The sequence below is a fragment of the Marmota marmota genome, unplaced genomic scaffold (genome assembly GCF_001458135.2).
Source record: "Marmota marmota marmota unplaced genomic scaffold, marMar, whole genome shotgun sequence".
Lineage (NCBI taxonomy): Eukaryota > Metazoa > Chordata > Mammalia > Rodentia > Sciuridae > Marmota > Marmota marmota.
The window spans coordinates 18935935-18955272 of record NW_026000101.1 but is presented as its reverse complement, the minus strand read 5'-3'; positions in this window follow the sequence as shown (position 1 = coordinate 18955272).

Below are 19338 nucleotides of genomic sequence, written 5' to 3'. Positions count from 1 at the left end.
CGTTGCTCTTCTCCAGAGATCCCCCAAGGGTTCGTCCCATTAAGATTTCAGGTGCAGAATTTCATTATCTAAATCAGCTCCAGGTATGGTTCCTAGGGACCTAAGAATCATAAAAATAAATTATCTTCTTGTTGTTGATGTTCTTCCTCTTCCTGAGCAATCCTGTGCAAAAGTCACTAGGTAGGGTTGAACAAGGTAGGAATCAAAATGGCATATACAGTGTTTCAAAGCCAACCAAGAGGAAGAACCGGTGGGAAAGCAGTTCAGCACAAGTGTTAATGCCCGAGCAGAGTAAAAAAGGCCATCCAAGGACCTGAGCATGGTAGGAGGACTTCTGGGAGATAGAGCAGTCCAGGATAGAGCAGTCTAGGAGATAGAGCAGTCCAGGAGATACAGCAGTCCAGGATGAGTTGTATATATGTAGATAAGGACAGTCATCCAAGTCTCTGACAGAGAAATTGTTGTGAGTTTGTGGTTTTCAATTTAAAGATAGATAATGAAAGTAATACAGATGTAAAAGAATATCTCCATCTTTCTCTTTCTCCCCACCCCCTTGTGTGTGTGTGTGTGTGTCTGTGTATGTAAATAGAAAATACCCAACGTAATGAAAATATTTAGCATCCAAATCTTTATTTCTAAATACCATTCTCCAATAAAAAGACCTGGTTATCCTTGGAGAAAAGGCTGGATCCAGGGACAAACCAGGGGTATTATAAAGTGAGCCTGGAAAATCTTGTGCCAGGAAGTAAAGAGATCAAAGGATGATGAGAATATGTCAAAAGAAAACAAAATTCAGTTGGAGGGGACTCCCATTGGCCAAGTGTAGAACAATTTGAGCACAAAAATAGGAACAGATTATGACCAATTGAACAAAATAGGAAATGATGAATCTATAGTAACATAAATGAAAGCTTGATAAGTAAAGGAACATTTATATAATTTCAAAGTACCACTCCATGAAATAATGATGGGAAACATTAGAGAAATCCAAATTGTTAGCCATTTTATTAAATAACCATCATGAAATCTTCCAAAATGTCAATAACCGCTCCCATTACAATTGAAGAAAAATAAAGAGAAATGATAATTAAATGTGATTCTAAAGTGAATCCTTTGCTGTACAGAATATTATTGAGAAAAACCAATGAAATTTGAGCAGGGACTACAGATAGGATGATGGTAAGCTATCAATGTTAACTCCCTAATTTTGATGATTATATTGTGGTTATATTGGAAATATGCACTAAAAGATTTGGGGATAATAATCATGTCAAACTTGCTCTTGAATAGTTTGAAGATTATTTGTGCTAAACTTACAACTTTTCTATGAGTTATCTTTCTCCCACGTATCCAACATATAATGGGAAAAGAGGGGTAACTACAAGAGACACCACAATAGATACTCCCATTTAGAAAGGTGGTTAATAAGAGGCACATAATAGGCATTAGTAAATGTGAAAGCCGATCATGTACTTGTGGACAATTCCCTGGGCTCCAGTTTTGAGGTCAAGGAATGTGATTCTGTATGGCTCTTATCTCTTGCTTCTGAGCTCTTGGCTCCATCTTAGAGTTATTCTCCCTTTCCCTAAGAAACAGCCCTTGTTTGCAGCCAGTAACTTGTTCAAGATGATTCACCGGGTGCTCAATGTCCCCTTTTTATTTAAAACTGTCTTTGTTTATTTCTTGGGAGAAAAGCTGTGATTTTCCATGATTTTTTTTTTAATTTCACTCCACTACATAAAAGACATACCCCCAAATCTCAGGAGAGGCCCTTCCCTTCTTTAGGCTGTGAGTCAGGGTTTTGTGGGACAAACCCTTAATATTTTTAGCAGTATTTTGTCTAGATAAGAACTTTAGGAGTCACTGTTTAAAATCTTTCTGAGATCTTAACAAAGGGTTTTACAGCCACATCCTGGACCCAGGAGCCAGTCTTACTGGGAGTGCCCTGGAATTCATTTTTCCTCTAGATTTTAATTTACTTTGAGCACTTTTTGCTGATTATAGAAACTGTCCTGATCCCTCTGTAGTTCCCACAATTTTTCTTCATACAGTATTCTTTCTTCCTGTACTTTTTCATAGGCAGCTAAAAGGAGTCAGTTACAACTTTGTATATTTTGCCTGAGAATCTCCACCCCAAGGCCACAAATTGCTACATTAGAAATATATCATCTAGGGGCTGGGGATGTGGCTCAAGTGGTAGCGCGCTCGCCTGGCATGCGTGCGGCCTGGGTTCGATCCTCAGCACCACATACAAACAAAGATGTTGTGTCCACCGAAAAATAAATAAATAAATATTTAAAAAAAAAAAAAGAAAAAAAGAAATATATCATCTATGTTAGTGCCTGTTAGCGATATGTAATCTAGATCTCCAATAACTTCCAATAACAACTTTCTCACTGGACATGCATCTTCCTCACTGCCCTCCAGGACTTTGAAAGCTTCTCCTTTTTTTTCTTCAGTATCAGGGATTGAACCCAGGGGCACTTAACCACTGAGCCACATCCCAAGCCCATTTTATTTTTCATTCTGATACAGGGTCCCAAGTCAATACTGTATGTTTTAGGTTTTTGTTATGGAAGCACCCCACTTTCAGGTACAGTTTCTATATCAATTATCTATTGAAGGAGTTGGCAAACTAGGTAGGTCCCATTGTCAAAATCGGGCCCACCACCTATTTTTATTAGTGAAAATTTAGTAGAACTCAGCTGTGTTATTTTGTTTGTATATTGTAAATGGTTGCTTTCATGATACAATGGCAGAGTTAAGTAGTTGTAACAGAGGTAATAAACCCACAAAGTGTAAAATATTTACTGATTTTTTTTTTTTTTTTTTGCATTACTTAGAACTAAACCCAGAGCCTTCCTTGCCTTGCACATTCCAGACAAATGCTATACTACTGAGCTCCATCCCCAGCCCTATCTGATCTCTTTGAGAAAAAAGTTTTCCAACCCCTGGTTTGTTTCTATAAAAAAGAAAACAAACAAACAAACAAAATGGCTACTCAAAAGTGAGTTTCTTAAAACAATAGCATTTTGTTGTTTCTTTTGATTCTATGCATTAACCAGGTTATTTTCTGCTTCACATAGTGTTAACTAAGATGATAGAAAGTCTGGAAGGTACAAATGGCCCCATTCACATGATTGAATATTAGTGCTGGTTACCAGTGGGAAGCTAAATTGGAAGTGTTAGCTAGGTGTCTCAGTTCTCCCCCATGTGGGCCTCCACGTGGCAGCTTGGGCTTCCTCACAGATTGGTAGCTGAATTCTAAGAAGGAGCATTCTAAATGCACAGAGAGAAGGGAAAGATCTCTTTAGGGCCAAGTCTTAGAAATTATATAGTGATACATCTGCCACATTCTGTTGGGCAGCATAAGTCACAGAACCAGCCCAGATTTAAGAAGAGAGGAAATAGATTCCACATATTGATAAAAAATGTAGTATCCATCTTACTTATTGCCATAATGAATATTACTTAGCAAATAACCATCAAATCTAAGTACCATACAACAGTTAAGCATTCATTTCTTGTGTGCCCATGGGTGGCTGGAACTGTTCTGCTTAAGGCTCTAGATCTGTTAGGTACATAGATGAGTCTACTCCATCTATAATGTCAGCCAAGGGCATGTTTTTCACATGTTATTGACAGAAGCACAAATGAGGGAACAAAAACATATAATGCTTCATAATAAGGTCTCTGGTTGAAATGATCACCTCAACCAACATTCTCTCAGTCAAAACAAGTTGCATGACCACTCTAAGATTAGTGGGTCAGGTAACTATATTCTGCCTCTAGTGAGAGGAACTTCAAAGTTACATGGCAAAGGATTGGATATAGGGAGCAGTCAAGAATTGGGGATAGTACAATTCTTCATAAAAAAAAAAAAAATTCCTGGAGCTGGGGTTATGGCTCCAAGGTAGAGCACCTAGCACGTTTGAGGTACCAGGTTCAATCCTCAGCATCACATAAAGATAAATAAATAAAGGTATTGTGTCCATCTACAACTAAAAAAATATTTTTAAAAATTTCCTGGATATAATACTGAGAATTCTTCTCACAATTTGCAAAACTGCTGGTCTCTACACCTTCCATTTCCTGCTCTTCCCATGCTACCCTCAGGACTTGTTCAGATTTCAGGATTACAGAGAATATAAAGGACATGAATTCCACTTTTATCCAATAACGAATTTCCATGTATAACATACTCTTTGAGAGTTCATCCAGCTTTGTGTGCATACCTCCATTGACAGGAAGCTCACTATATCGTAACTTAGCTCCATTGTTGATATCACTGATCTAGCTATCAAACATTCTTATATTAAGTTGAAACCCATCCTTATAGCATTTACTAATGATACAAGGTCTATTCCTTGGAGACAGAAAATGAACTGAATTATCTTCTAGATGATCTCTGAGTTATTTAAAGAGATTGGCTATGTGCCTTCTCCCCACTTGAAAACAATTTCTGTGTAAGGTGGTAATACCTATTATTGCCACTATTCTTTACTCTTCATGCTTCATGGTTGAGTTTCTTCTCTGTCCTGGTCATTCTTCAATCAAGCTTTGACTACCTGAGCATTAAGTAGTACCTAGGACCAAATGCATCGTACCAGCTGAGGTGTGAGCAACAGAATGGAATAGGACCATCATCTCCATTGCTCCAAATATTGTACTTTCTTCAGTGCCTTTCAAAACAACATTTACTTTTTTGTTTTTTAAGTGCTGAGTATCAAACCCAAGTTCTTACTGAGCAAGTGCTTTAACCATGAATTACATCCCCAGTCCTACATTCACTTCTTTTTTTTTTTTGGTACTGGGGATTTAACCCAGGAGTGTTTGACCACTGAGCCACATCCCCAGCCCCCTTTTTTCTTTTTAATTTTAAGAGAGGGTCTCACTAATTTGCTTAAGGCCTAAGTTACTGAGGCAGCTTTGAACTTGCAATCTTCCTGCCTCAATCTCCCAAGTCACTGTGATTATGTGTGCACTATCATGCCCAGCAACATTCACTTCTTGATGTTCACGATAAACTAAAATAGAGGACTGAAGACAAAGTTCTAAAACAGTGAAAACACTGTTATAAATGGACTTTAATCAAAGTGTGAAATATGATATATCAAGAATTATGTAATGTTTTGAACAGCCAACAATAAAAAATTAAAAAAAAAATGGACTTTAATCCTTTAAATAAAGACATTGTGCAAATTAGCATTTTGTGGTGGTATGTATGTGCGCATGTGTATGTATGTACTGTGGATTGAACCCAGGGGCATTATACCACTGAGCTACATCTCTAGCACTTTTATTTATTTATTTATTTGAGACAGGATCTCCCTAAATTGCTCAGGCTGGCCTTGAAATTATGAACCTCCTACCTTAGCCTCCCAAGTAGAAGGGATTAAAGGCCTATACCACCACACCTAGCCTTATCAGGGTTTTTGACTGCAAAACATGTCCAGTTACAACATTAGTCTGTTATGATTACCACTACCAACAATTAATCAACACTACCACTTAAATACTATTCATGTACTGCTATTGCTGCCATGAATAACTTCTACACCACCTCTGCTACTTAGCAGAATTCTGTAAGAATTCAAAGTCCTCAATGGGTGTGGCTGAGCCAAATTCACATGCTTGAGCTCTAGCTAGCAGGAAGGGGGAAAAAAAAGAATATTTCCTGTTCTGCATCCATGGTAGGAGCAAGGGCACTTCAGCCTTCTAATACTATATACACTGGAAAATTCTTCCAAAATAAGACAGGTGTTACATGCGGGGTAGACAAATATAATGACAAAGATTTACTCTATTCATTTAGCAAGTTGCTTTTCTTCTTAACTGTAGTATTATCTAATACATATTTTCCATTTTATCCACAACAGTGATTATTAAAGNAAAATAAAAATGAAATAAAACAAAATTTTAAAAACCCTATTCTTGAATAAAGGTATATAGTTTTCAGAATCAACTTTCTCTTCCTGCTGTTGTTTGGATCTAGAATGTCCCCTCAAAAGCCCATGTGATAAAGGCTTGGCCCCTAGCTTGGTGCTAGTGGGAACCTTTAGGAGATGGAGCCTACTGGGAGGTCTTCAGGTCATTGGAAGCAAGCCCTTGAAGGGGATTATAGGGTCCTGGCCTCCTTTTCTTTCTTTCACTAGCTCCTATCCAAGAAGTAAGTGTTTTAAACTGCTCTGCCATGTGCTTCCACCATGATTTGCTGCCTTGCCACAAGCCCAAAGAAAGGGGGCCAACTGGTCGTGGACTGAAACCTCCAAAACTGTGTGTGAAAATGAACCCTTTCTATTTATAAATTAATTATCTAGGGTTCTTATTATAGTAGCCAAAGGTTGGCTAACATGCTCCCTGTAAGGATCAGGTGTTGATTATGTCTGCCTTGTATTCCTTACTCCTGGTAGGAGACTCCTACTTTTCTCCATGTGGTAGGGATAGGCTAACCATGGGCTTTTCAACAGACCATAAAACTTGTATATAGACACTCAAAGCACCGAATCCCTTCTAGACACAGTGATTGGTTCAGGGATAATCATGTGGCCTAAGGAGGGCTTATGAGCAATGTCCAATTCTTCCCCTAGAACTTCTTAAGAAGTCAAAAATTCTGAAATGAAGGTATTAGCAGGGCCACACTCCTTCTGAAAGCTCTATGGAAGAATCTTTCCTTGTATCTTCTAGCTTGTTATGACAGCAATACTTGGCATTTCTTGGTTTGTAACTGTCCCAAACTAATCTCTAACTCAGTCTTCACATGATCTCCTCTCTATGTATGATTCTCTTCTGTTAATGTGTCCTCTCCTTTTCTAAAAATATACCAATCATTGTATTGAGGATCTACTCTAATCTGGTATAACCTCATTTTGACTTAACTAATTATATATGCAAACCCTATTTCCAAATAAGGTCAGTTCTGAGGTTTTGAATAGACATGAATTTGGGGGGTACAGTATTCAACCACTACAGCCTCATGTGAGAGAACCTGCCTGAGAATTAAGCCAAGAGGAGGCAAGAGGAATGTGCCCTGGTATGCGTATTTGACTCCCACTGACCTTAACAAATTATATGCACTGGTAAATTCCTCCTCCTTTTTCTCTCCCCTTAAGTTGATTTAAAGTAACAAGAAGAAACTAATTATATCATTTTCTCCTTTTGTAAATTTAGAAAATAATTTGCACACGACCAATGTTCCAAATTTCTCCCTACTGCATACATCCTCCAAAATTGTTTGACAAGGACTGAGCAATTTCATTTAGAATTTCTCTTAAGACCTTGGATTTACTTCAAGGGGCTAGGAAACAAATTTATTTGAGAAATTAAATGATCTCTTACAATGTTTTCAACCATTTTTCCTTTCTTCTAACTTTTATTATGGAAAATAAAATATAAATAGATATATTTATATAAAATAGAATAGTATAATTCCCTATTTACCACCACACTTTTTACAATACCAAAAAGTAACCCAAACTTCTTTCACCTCCTGCAGGATTTTTTTATAGCAAAGCTCAGATGCTATATAATTAGTTTACCCTTTTAAATGTATTTGACGAGTTCTGTCCCCTGCAAGAAAGACAAAGCAAGGTAATTCACACATAGAAAGTATACTTTAGCCTGACTGTGGCAGCATATGCCTGTAATCCCAACTATTTGAGAGTACGAGGCTGGAGGATCATAAATTCAAATCCAACCTGGGCAATTTAGCAAGCCCTTGTCTCAAAATTAAAAATAAAAAGGCTGGCATTATTGGGACCTTGGGTTCAATCCCCAGTACTGCAAAGAAAGAAAAAGAGGGGGAGGGAGAAAGGAAAGGAAGGAAAAGAGAATATAGAGGTTTGCTGAATAGAGTCCCTGCCTTCAGAATTTTCAGTCTCTTCTTCTGAGAGATAAGATAAGAATCCCCTCCAAGCATTTAGGGAACTTTAATGTGAGTTGCCTGGGGAACTGTTAAAATGTAGGTATTCCTTGAGAAGGTAAGGCAGGAAACCAGGTCTTAGATGATACTAATGATTCTGGTCTATGAGTCACACTTTGACTGGCAAGACCCTATATCATAATGCAAAGGAGAAAATGATAGGGCACTCTATGATGAAGAGGTGATTGGACACAGAATTTAAGAACTGGCTTGGTGAATGAATAGCTTATCACAGTTACCCAAATTAATTTTTAAAATATTAATATTTTAAATATTAATATTTTTAAATATTTAATATTTTAAATATTCTAAGGTGAGATTAACATCAAACCAATCACTGAGGGAGACCAAAAATAATTTTTATGACTTCTGGGAAGAGGAAGCTAGCAGGAATTTAGTGGTAAAACACCTGCTTGGTATGTGAGAGGCTCTGGGTTGAATCCTCAGAACCAAGAAAAAGAAAAGAGAAAAAATGGGAAAGAAGAAATTATGGGAGGCACAACCACATGTCAGTTGTATTAAATATGATAAAGAGTGAACATCCAGGGGCTGAGATTAGAACCTCTCAGTGGTAGAGCGCTTGCCTAGCACATGTGAGGCATTGGGTTCGATCCTCAGCACCACATAAAAATAAATAATTAAAATAAAGGTAGTGTGTCCATCTACAACTAAATATTAAAAAAAAAAAGTGAACATCCTATGATTTGGGAGGCTGAGGCAGGAGGATCATAAGTTCAAGGCCAGCTTCAGCAACTTAACAAGACTCTCAGTAGCTTAATTAGAACCTATCTCAAAATTTAGATAAATAAATAAGGACTGGAGATGTAGTTCAGTGGTAAAGTACCCTGGTTCAATCTCATACCAAAAAAAAAAAAAAAAGGAACATGTCTAGCCAAAACAAGATGACTCTTTTCTCTAAAACTTTACCCCTTTATTTTAGTGCTGCCTTTCCTCACCTACCAAGTGAGGCAATGAGATGGCCTCTTCTGAGTCAGGATTTGAAATACAGGATTGCCAGTCAGTCCTTAGGTGTGGTGTGGTGGAATTTAGATGATGTAAATGTTTCCCCTCTACCAAAGCACAGAGAAACAAAGAAAGCTGAGAATGAAACGGACCACAAAGAGGAATTGCCATAAAAAGGAAGAGATGGCACAGCCCACATTCCTGAGGTTTCCTTGCCCCCATTCCCGTCCTTCCTGAGGCCTATTCTCGCATAAATTTCTGCCCTTGGATTATTCTCCTCAAAACCCAGGGTCTTCTGAAAATCTTCCAGGTTTTGTGCAAGTGAATTTCAGATTTTCAAAATCAGAGACAGACAAATAGAAATAGTTATACAAGTGGGAACAAAGAGGAGAAGAGAAGGGCCTAGTGATGTAGGTCAGTGTGGGAGTCCCCAACATAGGAGGAGGTAGACCATTCCTGAAAGGAACGAAGTTTCAGAAGCCAGAAAAGAAACTCTTCCTGCAGGCAGAGAGGACCATGTTGTGCTTCTGGCCTCCTTTGAAGCTACCAGGTTCATGCTGACTAGCTGCTTGGATATCCCCATCTGGCAATTCCCTTCAGTCTTTCTGGTTGTGTTGGAACCAGTCATTGCCAGAAGGCACTCTGTTCCCATCAAATGCTGAGGGCCACAATAGGCCTGCTTTACTACAACATGAGGTTGGTCATAGTCTGACTCGCCCACGTGTCTAGGAAAAGCTGTTTCCAACTGGTGGTTGTTCTGCCCACCTTCTTAATCAGCATGCCACCCTCTGAGTCCCCATGTTGGGAGGTGTGAGGTTTGACTGAGCTTCAGGTAGTTCCTGAAGTCAATGGCAGTTACCCATGCCCAGTCCCCTAGGTTACAGATATGTGACCAACTTGTCCTGGTTTGCCCAGGACTACTTTTATTTATTTTTATTTTTATTTTTGTTATGTGTGCAGTAGTAGCAATGGAATGTAAGCCTTGCATATTCTAGGCAAGAGCTACATACCCAGACCCAGCCCATTACTATCCCAGTTTTAAAGTGGAAAGTCCAATATCCTAGGAGCCCTCTCAGACCCTGGAGAACTGGGAGGCTAGTCACCCTAATTACATAGACCCCAGGTCCTCAATGAAATCCTGCCTGAGCATTGTACCCTTAAGATATCATTCCAAGCCTAAGGACACCAAGACTCTAAACCCGACCCTCTTGAGAATTCCCACTGAGGGCTGGGGTTGTGGCTCAGTGGTAGAGTGCTCGTCTAGCATGAGGCACTGGGTTCAATCCTCAGCACCACATACATGTAAAATAAAGATATTGTGTCCACCTAAAACCTTAATAAATTAAATAATTAAAAAGAAGAATTCCCACTGAAACTGATTTCTGAAACTACCATATCTTTCTGTAAGTCTATAGACAATATAGGACTGTCTAATTAAACAGTTTCAAAAAAGTTTCTATTAAATAATTGGGTGGCCTTGGACAAATTGTCTAACTTCTCAGTACCTTATCTGAAAAGTAATAACACGAATGGCATATTTACCATGATTTTGTGGGAATACTATCTGAGAACTCCTTTCTGCCTTTCTGATTGTGTTGGAACCAGATACGTCAGAAGACACCTTGTTCCCATGCAGTCCTGAGGGCCACAGTGTCCCTTCTTTATTGCCACTGGAGGTTATAGTTTGTTTCTAAAGAGAATTTCATTCTCTCAGCTTTTTTTTTTTTCTACAAAGTACTGGGTATTGAACCCATCCCTATCCCTTTTTATTTTTGTCATATTTTGAGAAAGGGTCTGGCTAAGTTGCCCAAGGCTAGCCTTGAATTAGGAGGCCTCCTCACCCTCCCAAGTAGCTGGGATTACAGGTGTGCCACTATATCTGACCATTCTCTTGGCTCTAATTTTTTAAATTTTTGAACAAATAAAAGTCAGTGGTTATTTTCATGCCCTCCTACTGATCTAGTCACTACCTCCTCCTCCTGGGGAAGAGAGGGGCTCTCTACTGGGTATACTTTAGAGTGCCAGTAGCAAGGTGTGGACCCTGTACAGGGCAGACGGAAGGCTCAGGCTATCTCTAGAGGCCTCACCTAATTCTTGTTCTCTCTGGGCTTCAGAGGTTAGGCCCTCAGCCAGAAGTTAGGAGGGACTGAGAACTCAAAGACAGAAGAGGCATGAGCATGTTTTGTGTACGTTGGGTGGGGCAGCTTATACAGTCCTTACAGCCGCCAGGAGGTGAGGTCTGTTTGGTGACAAAGGCAGCCTGGCCCACGTAGATTTATTCATTGTTGTTCACCACTGGGAAGTGTATACACCAATGCCGGCTTTGTGTGACATGATGGCAGCAAATCCCAAAGCCCAGGTGCTGGGTTTCAGACCCTCTGAGGAGAAAACCCCAGGAGTACGTGGAGGTCTCACCACCTCCCTGTGGGCCAGCCACACCAGGCCAGCTCTCAAAGGCCTCTTGTAACTGTCTTTCTCTCATCTTTCCCCACTTTGATAAATGTCCTGGGATTAGCCCTTCTGTGTTTATTGGATGAGCAATTTGTGTCTCTCTGAAAAGCTACATCTGAATAATATTTGGCACAAGCTGAAGAAACGTGATCCTCAGCATTTCTCTCCAGCCAGCTTTCTGGAGCCAGCCTGTCTCCTGCCAGCAGAGGTATTCAGTTCTACAGCTGAGTTTGGCAGCTAAACATGATTGTAGGGGGCCAGTGAGGGTGGGTGGAAGGGTAGGGGAAGTCCCTAGGGCAGGGCTGGGAACCCAGGGGGTGAAGGGACAGTGCAGTGAATTGGCCAATAGTTCTAGAAGTGCTTGTAATAATTTAAGATCATCACAGATGCCCACAGCAACAACCATAACCTGAGGATAGGGAAACCAGTGTCCCATGCAGTTCAGGAGTCTGGGTGGTTACCTGGGCCCAGAGTCCCAGGTATGAAGAGCAGCAGAAGAGACTCAAGAGAGTCCAGCATCCAGATCCCAGATCTGGTAGGGTAATTGATGCTGAGCTCTTGAGGTTTGTGTGAGATGGGACATGGTTAGGGGGGATGTACTGAGGCTATTTAAATATTTCCTGCCTCTATCAGTGCAGGTCCCAGAATTGAGGAGGACAGAGCTTGTAGCTATGGTAAACAAAGGGTACAGTTATGAGGTACTGAGGAGCAGATGAAAAAAGAACTTAGTGAGTGTGTGTGTGTGTGTGGGGGTATGCCAACAACCTCCAATGACCACATCCCCCACCCCAAGCCTATTGCTGTGCCCCCTTGGCACTCTCTAAGCTCTTTTCTTAGGCCCCACATCACCTCCCCTTGTATCCTTGCTTTCTTTCATCAACATCTTTCCCACTCTCTTCTAGTCAGAGATCAGCTCAAAGGTTGGGCACCTTCCTTGTGTCCCTAACAGCAAGCACAGAACTGGCCACTGAGTGGTTTCATGAATAAAGGAATGAATGGCCAGCCTTCAGTGAGCTCCCAGCACTCAGTGGTCATAGACCTATAAGGAGATAGGAAATGACAGGTCAGACAGCAGCAACCATGCAGGAAATTGATTCAGGAGTGAAAACATGGCCACTATAATACCATCTTCAGAGTCTATGCTGGGCAAAGGCCTGTGTATAAAGCCAGCTCTTCGTGACAGGAAACTTGAGGCACCTAAGCAGCTGTGCACCCATCCTGCTGAAGGTCAAATGTTGTTTCACATGGTCCTAAGATTCAGTAAACAGCTTTGGGATCCCTACCTTGTTCCACACCCCATAGGACACCATCTGTCTCTTCTAACAGAAAAAAATATGTGCACCATCAAAAGGAGGAACCATCTGTGCTCTGGCAGAGGCATAGAAGGGGGATCATGAAAGTTCAGAAAAAGAAGAGATTAATTTCATTAGGAGGAGTCAGGAAGGTTTCATGGGGATGGGGTGACATTAAAACAGCCCTAGGACAAAGTCTGCAAGTGCACACCAAGGGTATTGTTTCCCCCCACCCCCCACCACCATCACCACACACACAATTTTTGTTTATTAGGTTGTGTGTGTGTGTGTGTTTCCAGTGCTGGCATGCAGGTCATTACACTTGCTACGCAAGTGTTCTTCTGCTGAGTTATACCCCTAGTGCACACACACCAAATTTGGTATCCATGGCAGATTCTGCAAACTGATCCCTTTATTCTTTCACTGAGTCTAGTTATATCCACAGAATTCTTTTCAACATAACTCTCCAGCCTGACAACCAGGAACATCACAGGAGAATAAAATCCACTTGCCTTCCTACATCTTGGGAGGTGTGTACAATTGAAACATTCAGAGACTGGAGACGCAGTGGTGGGAAAATGCTGAATACAAACACTGATGGTGAGCGGGCTGCTTAGACTTGTGGGGACAGTTTGTGATTGGAGAACCTGGATGGCAGGGCTGAGAAACTAGGTTGCAGAAATATCTGGATTCGGGTTTTTGCAGGCTAGGGAATTTAGGCTTAGGCCTGAGAGAGAGAAGGACTGGCACAACTGTTTTCAGGAAGACATTCTGGCAGCAGCAGGCAGGGCGGGCTGGGCTGGGAGAAGCTGGTAGACCAGCTAGACAATCATCTCAGGCAACAAGTGACGAAACCTCCTCCTCCTGCGGCACTTGGCAAAAACATCTGTTCAACACTCATCCCACTGCCTCTCTTGGAGCTGTCTTTTGACAGCCTGACGGCCACAAGCCTGTGGCTTCCTTAACAGCAGGGACTGTTTGCTGCCTCTCTGGGGCCCCTCGGCCCGACATGGTTCTTGGCAGGTGTTCATTATATATTTGTGAAGTTACTGAATAGGGCAGTGAAAAAAAGGACAAGGGGTGTACAGAGAAGGGCACAGATTTCCGGAATAACATCCTGTTTAGCAAGTGCAGTTCCTAAGGCCTGGGCATTGGAGCAGCTGTCTTTTGGTGTGTGTGGAGAAGTAGAGGCATGTGCAGGCAGATGGCAGGGAAGAAACTACAGTCCACTCCAGTTGGAGTGGGAGTCAACTTCTGTGTGTGCGCGTGCGTGCGTGCGTGCGTGCATCTATCTGTCTGTCTGTCTTGGGGAGGGTCTTGCAAGAACTTCTTGCTTTTCTCAGAAAGGTGGATGGCCAGGCAGGAGAACTCACAATCTACTGTCCTAAGGTACTTTAAGAAGTATATTAAAAGTCTTTTTTGGTTGCAAATGGTGGAAACTCAATGCAAGTGAGCATAGAGAAAACGAGATGTTTATTGGCTCGTAAGATACATTTGGGAACAGCCAGAACCAGTGATTATCACAGTGCTAACAATGCAAAGTTCTCCTTCCCTCTCTAATGTCTGCTTCTCTCTCCACTCACCAGCCTCATTCTTACAAGCCCAGCTTCCTCCAACAGGCTGGAAACTTGGCAGCCTGGATCTCCTATCTGAGAGCTTTTTCCACAGAGAGGCATCAAAGACTTCCTATCTCACGTCTCAATGTCAGAGATCCCAGGAAACGATTTTGATAGGCTCTGTTTTTGCTAGGATCTTGCCCCTGGCCTAAGACCAAACCTTAGTAGTGGCTAAGGAAGCAGGGCTATATAAGGAAGAAATCAGTTCCACCAAAAGCCTCATAGTCGTAATAGGAAAAGGAGCATTTTCCAGAGGCAGACCCAGCGATAAGACCTCTGAGTCCTTTGCATAAGTTAATTATTTTGCACCATTCCCTTTCATTTTCAGTCCTGGAGATAGAACACAGGGTGCTCTACCACTAAATGACATTCATTTTCTTATTTTCTTTTTTATTTTTTGGTTGGTTGATTTGTTTGTTGAGGCAGCGTCCAGCTAATTTCCCAGGCTGCCCTTGAATTTGCTATTCTCCTGCCTTACCCTCCTGAGGAACCAGGATTATAGGCATGCTTTGTGGCACCCAGTTTACTATTGTAATCTTTTTTTTTTCTTCCTCTTGGTACTGGGCATTGAACCGAGGACCTCACATATGCTAGCCAATCTCTCTACCAACAAGCTACACCCCAGACCCGACTGTAATCTTGACTATCCTTGGAGATATAATTTCAGGAAACCAAGGCACAGAGAGGAGTAACAAACTGCCATAAATCATCAGCTAATAAATGATAAGAATTTAATAAATTAAATGTATTATTATTATCAAATTTAATAATTAATAACTAGAATTTGAATTCATTCAATCTAACTCTCAACTCTGTGTCTTCCCTTTATGTTACGTTGCCTATTTACTACAGAAGGAAACAAAGCAAAGTATAGGGGTGGGAAGCAGGAACATAGATAATTTCTCCCAGGAAAATCCTAAGGCTGGGCTGAGGAGTCTGTGGGAAGTGATTGATCCAGTGTTGCCATTAGAGATGGTTAAATTCACACACACATACACACACGCAAAAAAAAAAAAAAAAAAAAAAAAAAAAAAAAAAAAAAAAAAAACAAGACACAGAAGAATGCATGAACAATAAAGACTGAAATTACTAGGTCAAAGGTTTAAAAAAAAAAAAACAAAACACTTTAGTAGCTTTTGACCCCCATAACCAAATAAATTGCTTTTCACAGGTTGGACCACTTTATCCTGTCACCAACCATTTGGAAGCAAACCATTTCCCCACCACTGCCAGCACAGCTATTATACTTCTGATTGCTTAAATTTTTAATAGGTAAAATGGGACCTCATTGTTCTTTCACTTGTTTTTCCTGGCTTCCTGAAGTTCTACTTTAAATAAGTTAAGATAGAAGTATGATTAAGTCAAAATGAAATATCCCTTTTTTAGTATCTCTAATAAGATTGATGGGTAGTGGAGTTTCTTATTTGACCTAGTAATTTCAGTCTTTTGAAACAGCTCAGAGTCACAAAACAAAACCCAACTATTGCCATGTGCAAGAGGTACATCAAAAAATAGTGTTCCTCATAAAAGGGAAAGAAAAAATAGAAAACAAATGCCATGATGCAAACCGAAACACAAGAAAACAGGGGTTTTGATGTTAATATTAGAGATGGTTAAATTCACATACACATACACATACGCACACACACACACAAAAAAAACAGAAAACAAGACACAGAAGAATACATGAACAATAAAGACAGAATTACAATGAAGATGTGTCATAAATACTTATGCATAAAATAATATAATGTTAGAATTCATAAAGCAACAGAATGATAGAAAATATGTAAAGAAACAGTCAAAAATACAATAATAGTAGGAAACCTGAATTCACCTCTCTTAGCTCATTATTAATAAATAAACTGTATAATTAAAAAGGGTTTAGAGAATTTGATTTATTAATCAGTAAACTAGATTCAATTAAAAGATATAAAAATCCATACTTGAAAATCTAGAATGTACTTCATTGGTAAATGCCTGTGGTCATTTGCAAGTGACTACAGGTCAGGCCTCAAAAATCAAAACAAACAAAACCCAAAAACTTTAATGCATTTTTAAAAATATTTTTTAGTTGTTGATAGACGTTTACTCCATTTATTTATATGCAGTGCTGAGAATTGAACCCAATGCCTCACATATGCCAGGCAAGTGCACTACCACTGAGCCCCAGCCCCAGCTCCACTTTAATGCATTTTAAATAGTAAAATGAGGCTGGGCACATTGCAATCTGCCTGTAATCCCAGCAATTCAGGTATCTGAAGCATGAAGATTACAAGTTTGAGGTTAGCCTCAGCAACTTAGCAAGACCCTGTCTCAAAATTAAAAAATAAGAACTGGGGATATAGCTCAGTGGTAAAGCACCCCTGAACTCAAATCCTGGCATTTATATATAAATTAATTTGCAATCCTCTAGTTTCAGCCTTCTAAGTCACTAAGATTACAGACATGTGCCACTATGCCCAGCTTTATGAGATACTTAAAGTAGTTCAATTCATAGAGAAAGAAAGTAGAATGGAATTTACAGGGGCTGCAGGTAGGAGGAAGTGGGAAGCTATTGTTTGATGGATGTACTGTTTTAGTTTTGCAAGCTGAAAAATCTCTGAAGATTGCTTGCACAACAGTATGAATAAACTAACACTACTGAACTGTACACATGGAAATTACTGAGTTGGTAAATTTTGTGTTATGTATATTTACCACGATTGTTAAAAAACCTCTATCAAGAAATTAAGAAATTATTTCTTAATTAATTCTCAAAGTGCAAAATGACTTGAAAAAAATGATGGTTCCCAAGGAAATAATCCAAAAGATAAGTCAAAGGAATGGGCATTCAAAGGAATGTGGCTACCTCTCACTTAATCTTCAGATCAGGATTAAGAGAGAGAAATTCTGAATAGTGCAAACTCCAAGACTGATATGTTGACTGCAGTAAAAAAAAAAAAAAAGTTGGTTTTCTTCCTACAATTATTTAACAAGTGCAATGGTTTGAATATGGATGTTCTCTAGAGATTTATGTGTGCTGGAGACTTGGTTCTCGGTGTGGTGATGCTGAGGTGAAACCTTTAACAGGTGGGGCCTAGTAGGATCTAATTAGGTCAGGGGAGGATCAGGGGAGACATCTTCCAGAAGAGATTAACACAGGTCTAGTGGGACTGGATTAGTTCCCTTGAGAATGGGTAGTTATGGGCTGAGGATGTGGCTCAAGCGGTAACACGCTCTCCTGGCATGCGTGTGGCCTGAGTTCGATCCTCAGCACCACATACAAAAAAAAGAAAGATGTTGTGTCCGCCGAAAACTAAAAAATAAATATTAAAAATTATCTCTCTCTCTCTTCCCCCCCACCTTAAAAAAAAAAAAAGAGAGAGAGAGAATGGGTAATTATAAGGGAGGCTGGGACCTCCCCTGAGGAGGTCACCTGGGCTGCTCATCTTTTCCTCAAGTCTCCCTTTCCACTCTTGCAAGAGCTCCTGCCATTGCATTTCCATTTGTCATGAGGCCCTCACCAGAGCCAAGCAGATGCTGGAACCATGCTCTTCAACCTCAAGAACTGTGAGCTAAATAAACCTTTTTACTTGCAATTACTCACCCTTTGATATTTTATAACAGCAACACAAAATGAACTAGAACAACAAGCATGTATGCCAGCACCTGGTCATCTCTCACTTCGGGAGCAATAGCCTGGGGTAAGGCAGGGCCCTAGAGGTGATATGAATGTGAACCCAGGGGCTACACTAGACCCTCGTTCAAGGGCCTACAGGAGCCCTGGGAGTGGGAGGAAGAAAGGGTGGAGGTTGTACCAGGGACAAGACATTAGAGCTGGCTTTTAACAGAAGTACGATTTCACTAGAATAGAAGGTCTATGAAGAACATTACAGACAGATGAAACTACAAGAGCAAAGGCCCAGAGAATCAAAACTGCACATTCTGTTCAACTCCACTAACTAGTCCAAGAAAAGTAGAGGCAGACATGGTGGCACTCCCTTGTAATCCCAGCAACTCAGGAGGCTGAGGCAGGAGGATTGTAAGTTTGAGGCCAGCCTCAGCAACTTAGTGAGGTCCTAAGCAATTTAGTACCTGTCTCAAAAAAATAAATAAAAAGGGCTGGAGATGTGGCTTAGTGGTAAAGTGCCCCTGGGTTCAATCCCTAGTACCAAAAACAACAACAAACAAATAAAAACACAAAACATACACAACCAAATAAATAACAGGGAAAGGAGAAGAGAGTACAGACTGCTCAAAGATTTAGGTTACTCTCTCCAAATAACCCCTTTCTTTACCTGGACTTTGATTGTAGCTTCCTCTTTGTGACCTTAGGTAAACGATTTCCCGTAAGACTCAGTTTTGTCATTTACAAAATGGAACCGATAATGCCACCTGGTTTTTGTGAGGATCAAGTCAGAGAAGGTATAATAAGAGTTTAAACTCTCAGACATTCAGCCACAGGAAACACTGGTTCAGTGCGGCTATACTTGTTTTATAGATGAAGGGGTCTTCTCCAATTTAACTGCATTTCTTGTTCTCCTTGAAGTTTTTCTTTTTCTATCTTTTTTTGGTTATTTTTGTTTTTTTGGAGACAGTGTCTTGCTGTGTTGCCCAGGCTGGCCTCAAACCCCAAATCCTCCTGCTTCAGCCTCCCAAGTAGCAGGAATTATAGACATGTGCCAGAGCTTCAGAGCAAGACTCTGAAGATTTTGATGTGCCTGATTATCCCCTCCCTAAAGTGTCTTCCAAGATTCCCTCTACACACTTTAGATACCAGGTTATCAGCTCCCTGAGGAGACAAAGTTAACTCTTCCTGGTGCCTCCAGGAACTTGTAGTTAATAAAAACGATTAAGAATGACTTAGCTTCAGGTGGCTTTAGTCAAATTCATGGCCAGGGTATATGGTGCCAACCACTATGCCATTAACACCAGGGGCCACACAGAGGCTTCTCAGGTCTACAGAGTCAGCAGCAACTCCATATTCTTTGGTGAATTTTTTCCCCCTGAAACTTGCAGATAGTATCCTTTTAATTCCTGATAACTTCATCTACTAATGTATCCATCCATGATGGATATGCATGACATATTGACAAAATTGCTCTAGAAATGT